This window comes from Mercenaria mercenaria, chromosome 8 (assembly GCF_021730395.1).
Source record: "Mercenaria mercenaria strain notata chromosome 8, MADL_Memer_1, whole genome shotgun sequence".
NCBI lineage: Eukaryota > Metazoa > Mollusca > Bivalvia > Venerida > Veneridae > Mercenaria > Mercenaria mercenaria.
The window spans coordinates 26,592,412-26,598,418 of record NC_069368.1 but is presented as its reverse complement, the minus strand read 5'-3'; positions in this window follow the sequence as shown (position 1 = coordinate 26,598,418).

The window sequence follows — 6,007 nt, the reverse complement described above, 5'->3', positions numbered from 1 at the left end:
TAGTCACTGCGTACGTCCGTTTCCGCATGACAAATAAGGCGACAAGTAGTTTAGTATGTTTTTCACATAACAAGAATAAAACTTGGATCGGGCAAATGGAACATAAAATATTTAGATTAAAATCATATATTTTAGCGTATATATATATGTATATGCAGAAAAAAAACCTTTACGATAGAGTGAAAAACAAAAGGGTTAGACCCAAGTTCATAGAAAATTAGGCCAAAAAGCACTGTTTGTTTCCAGTAACATGCTCAAAAAGGTTAGGGTAGGTTGGTCAGTAAATTTTGTTGAATACTTTTTATTAAATGGGATTTATACAGTTAAGCGGGTAATGCCTTTAAAAGAGCATCAGTAAGTTGATTTTTAACATAGCTGACCATGTTTAAATCGGCATGCCTCTAGATCGTTCGACAACAACAAAAATATTTTCTTTAGATATCCTGAAATAAATGCTCTATGCTCTTCAAGAATGAAGGAAATAAAAGTATCTATCTACCTATATTTAAGAAGGCTTTAAAACTTAATTACTGACCATCTTTATGTTACGGAAACACGTGAGAATTTGCTGCTTTTACTACTTTTTACGATGAAAATCGAAAAGCGTTTGTCATGCTTTCACTCCAGGTAAACTGTCTCGATTATAAATATCTATATTTTGAAGTCATTATTCACTACTTCAGCTATATCGCTACTGGTTACGACGACGGGAAAATGTCTTTATTGCCGCCGCGGTCCGGGGTTTGATTCCCTACGCGGTCATCTTTTTTCTTGATTTGGGATTCTTGAAATATTTTAGAAAGCAAAAATCATATTCTAATATTCATCATATGACCAAACTTCAATTTGAAAGAAAGGTTAGGCATACAAATGCAGTTTTGCAACTTTTTGTTAAAAAGTTGAAAAAACAAATTCTCTAAGGCCATAAAAGCATTTAGGGTCGGGCCAACAATTTAGGGTAGGTCGGGATACCGGAAACATTTTTTTAGGCCTTAACAATCGGCTGTCCCTCAACATAAAATATATCATTAATAAAGGTCGAGAGATAGAGTATATTGTGTAAGGCGCTAGGTGAAAGTTAAACAAGGAAGTAACTGCTGTGAAATAATTTAAGGTTAAGTGTAAAATGATGGAGAATTTTTAACATGTATACACAGAATAATATATCCGCCAAACCATGATCAGTTTACTTCCGGGTATAATTTTGTTTCCTGTGAAACCGGATAGGTAAGGTCGCTGACTTCGTGTCGCTTAGCGCTCGCTGCTGTGGATTCGAAACTTCGCTTTGGGTGTTGAATTATTTGAGCCGCACCATGAGAAAACCAACATAGTGCGTTTGCGACCAGCATTGATCCAGACCAGCCTGCGCATCCACCGGATTGGTAAGGTCGCTGACTTCGAGTCGCTCAGCGCTCGCTGCTGTGGGTTCGAAACTTTGCTTTGGGTGTTGAATTATTTGAGCCGCACCATGAGAAAACCAACATAGTGCGTTAGCGAACAGCATGGATCCTGATGCACAGGCTGGTCTGGATCCATGCTGGTTGCAAACGCACTATGTTGGTTTTCTCATGGCGCGGCTCATTTCATGTGAGGAAGTAATTCAGCTGGCTTACGGAAGATCGGCGGTTTTACCTAGGTACCCGCCGGTGATGAAATAATACCTCTAGGGGCACATAGGGTATTCCTCTACCAACAAAAGCTTGAAAGGCGTCGGTGACGTTAAACCCAACAACAAAGGACACCTAGCGCCTTACACAGTATACTCTATCTCTCGACCTTAGGAAGTGGTTTCCGAAACTCAAAATGATGAACGAAAAAACAATTGCCGTGAGTACGGTGGCACAGAGGTGACATCCGCAACACTTTATTTATTCGTACTCTGGTCAGCTTAAAAACAATAAACGAACTGAAACGTTTTCAGCATATGTTTTTTCAACGGGATATTATAGACACTCTAACAGTCGCAAAATGTACAGATTACAGTCATAGTATAATATGAAAGTGATATCCTATTAACCTACCGGAAGAAAAAGTGTACTCGTTCGAGTTGTGGTTTCCATTTCACACTGGATAACCGGCTATCCTGACGCCCGCTGGAAATGTAACCCAGCTGTAAATCGGTAGGTAAAGTTTTTCATTTATTTCTATTAAAACGAAGCCAGTTCTTGCAAATCAACTTGACAGCTTTGTCAAGGAATGACCATGGATTACATTTACAATTTCTGGGCCAAAAACGATCGTTATGTTTTGAGATATTCGCTAACAATTTCTTCAGTTTGAAAAATCGAGCAAAAATCCAAAGTTTTGCGCAAATTGTTTTGTTTATGAACAACCTGTGAACACTTTTATCATCTGGTTTAACAGATGTGTCCTTTCGAAACACTTGTGTGAAATTTCCGGGTTCTACGTTATTCTTGAAAAAAATATATTAGCCGTTAAATAGGCATGGTCGAGAAAAAAAGACTGTCAAAAACGGCCGCTGTATTTGAAATGGGCAGTCGTTAAAGTCAGCTGTCGTCTATCGAGAATACAGCTGTATAAAAGTATAAAAGCTGTCTTGTAGACATCTTTATGTATGTTTTGTATCTGTTTAGTCTGTCTGTGCTTTTGCAATTTCTTTCATCTTTCGTGTAAAATGTGTACACTTGCAGTCAGTAAACAGTTTGTATATACTTATGTATGGTCCTTATTGCCATGTCGAGTAATTCTGGTTGATTTCATTATCGTTGTCCTTTTGGTTTAGAGTCTAGAAGTTGCTTTGTTCCTTTCGTCCGCCCGTCCGTCCGCCCGCAGTGTCTTGTCCGGGCTCTGATTCTACATGCATGGACTGATTTTCAAGTATTTATATTTAGACTTCAAACATGTGTTACCGATGATAAAAGTATTAATGAGACCCATTCATTAATGACCACCTCCAATGTCAGCATAACAAAAATAAAACTCTAACACAGAGCTATAAATAAGTATTTTGTATCAGGCTGGCAATTCCTACATGCATAGACAAAATTTCAAATATATTGTGTCGTATAGTAGAACTTTTATTTTCATGCGGTTTTATTTGATAGCTGACTGTGTAAGATCGTAAACAAGCAAAGAAGAGTTCCGATCTACCTTGTTATATGTTAATTAAAGCTACATTTGGCTGTCATGTTAAGAAATAACTGATTAACAGTCATGTGACATTTTCCAAAGTTTTGCTTATTTAGATTTGAAACAATCGTTTTCAATCGTTTGCCTATACATCAACAACTTGCAGTTTTAGACCATGAATAAACTGGTATTTGTTGTAAAGGTATTTATGAAAAAAAAATGGCAGATTTACATTAGGAGCAATTAAATAATTATGTATGAGCAAATAAGATTATACACCTATCAAGCACCGCACTGAGAACACTTCAAAACAAGAACGGGCATTTGAGATTCATTAAAGATACTGAATTCTTCAAACGAAATTCAAAGGACTGACGACTAGAAGCAATCATTTGCACTTGCAAAACCCGAGGTGAAATTACTTTCTGTAGTAGCCCGGAGGCATCTGTAGTGGTTTTCTTCCACCATCAAAAGCTGGCAAAATGGCAATTTGTACTATAATGCTTCGGTTTAACTGCAAAAAGTATATGGTTGGCTTTCGCATGGCGGAAAAATGGCAAGAACGCGTGAACTAGGTTAAATTTCAGCAAGAATATAGTCCTAAAGCCTCTTGAAATGAAAGTGCTATTTTAAAAAATAATTAGTTTCCGTCAAATGACTGCCAGTAATACTTTTTACATACAGAAGTATTGAAAATCATCGGAGTTAATGGATAGTCTATAAATGTTAACATCCGAGTTCAACGACAGCACTAGCGGCCGTTTTCGACAGTCTTTTTTTCTCGACCATGCCTATTTAACGGCTAATATACTTTTTCAGGAATAACGTAGAACCCGGAAACTTCACAAACGTGTTCCGAAAGGACACATCTGTTAAACCAGAAGATAAAAGTTTTCACATGTTGTTCATAAACAAAACAATTTGCGCAAAACTTTGGATTTTTGCTCGATTTTTCAAACTGAAGGAATTGTTAGCGAATATCTCAAAACATAACGATCGTTTTTGGCCCAGAAATTGTAAATGTAAGCCATGATCATTCCTTGACAAAACTGTCAAGTTGATTTGCAAGAACTGGCTTCGTTTTAATAGAAATAAATGAAAAACTTTACCTACCGATTTACAGCTGGGTTACATTTCCAGCTGGGTTACATTTCCAGCGGGCGTCAGGATAGCCAGTTATCCAGTGTGCATTTGTATTTTTTTATCATAACAAGTAGATATACATTTTTTGCACATGTATATGATAGTTTATTCACGATAAATTATATGGACCCAAGTGCAAATAACTCTTTGGCTTTTCTGGGTTTTCAAAGCAACATCATGTCAGTATAATTAGTTTTTAGATAAAATTATAGCACATTTTAAAAAGTTTTTTGTTTTATATTTTACGTCGCACCGACACATGATAGGTCATATGGCGACTTTCCAGCTTTAATGGTGGCGGAAGACCCAGGTGCCCCTCCGTGCATTATTTCATCACGAGCGAGCACCTGGGTAGAACCACCGACCTTCCGTAAGCCAGCTGGATGGCTTCCTCACATGAAGATTTCAACGCCCTGAGTGTGGCTCGAAACCACATCAATGAGGGGCAAGTGATTTGAAGTCAGTGACCTTAACCACTCGACCACGGAGGTCCCTCATGTTAAAAAGTCGGTGATTAAATCAAGTACACATTAAAATTATAGTGACAAATTAATGATTAAGTAAAACGCACGCTTCTGTTATATATGGTCGTCTGCGATTTTTCGTAGTGATAATGTGATAGATTATCATTGTTTCTTTGTATTTAATGATAATTTTACTTAAATGATGATATTTTTTATACTTTTGTTCAATTGTACATACTGTATCACAATTTGCTGTAAATATTAAATATACAGGGAGAATAACTTTAATAATTTTGAAATATGTTTTCCTATTTGTAATATGAATAAATATGTTAAAACAAAATTTATATATCTGTATACCAACGCAAGATGGTCCGCAGATTTTGTCAAATTTCTGTTCTACAAAGGCAAGACTTGCAGCTGTGTGTCAGATTTTTGTTCTACCAAGGCAAGATGTGCAGCTGTCTATGTCAAATTTTGTTCTACCAAGGCAAGGCGTGCCCCTGACTTTGTCAAATTTCCGTTCAACATAGGCAAGAAGTGCCACTGTTTTTGTCGCGCCTCCGTTCCGCTATATTAAGGCAAGGCGTAACACTGTTTTAGTAAAGCTTCTATTCTATCAAGGTAAGAGGCGACACTGCTTTCGCCAAGCCTCCGCTCTTTTAAGGCAAGGTGCGACACTGTTTCTGTCAAGCTTCTATTTTATCAAGGTAAGAGGTGACACTGTTTTCACCAAGCCTCAGCACTTTTAAGGCAAGGTGTGACACTGTTTTTGCCAAGCTTCTGTTCTATCAAGGTAAGACATGACGCTGTTCTACTAAGGTAAGATAAGAGGTGACACTGTTTTCGCCAAGCCTCCGCTCTTTTAAGGCAAGTTGTGACACTGTTTCTGCCAAGCTTCTATTCTATCAAGGTAAGAGGTGACACTGTTTTCGCCAAGCCTCAGCTCTTTTAATGCAAGGTGTGACACTGTTTTTGCCAAGCTTCTGTTCTATCAAGGTAAGACATGACACTGTTCTGTCAAGGTAAGAGTAAGAGGTGACACTGTTTTCGCCAAGCCTCCGCTCTTATAATACGAGGTGTGACACTGTTTTCGTCAAGTTTTGTTCTATCAAGCCTCCGCTCTTTTAATTAAAGGTGTGACACTGTTTTTGTACATTTGTTGTCAATCTTCTATTCTACCAGTGCAAAATTGACAGTATTCTTGTGTTCCTTCCTGTGAAAATCATATCATAATAATTAGCTCACTATAGGCAACACGTGGTTTATACAGCTTAAAGTTCACTTGATATATTCTGTAACGTTTTTTG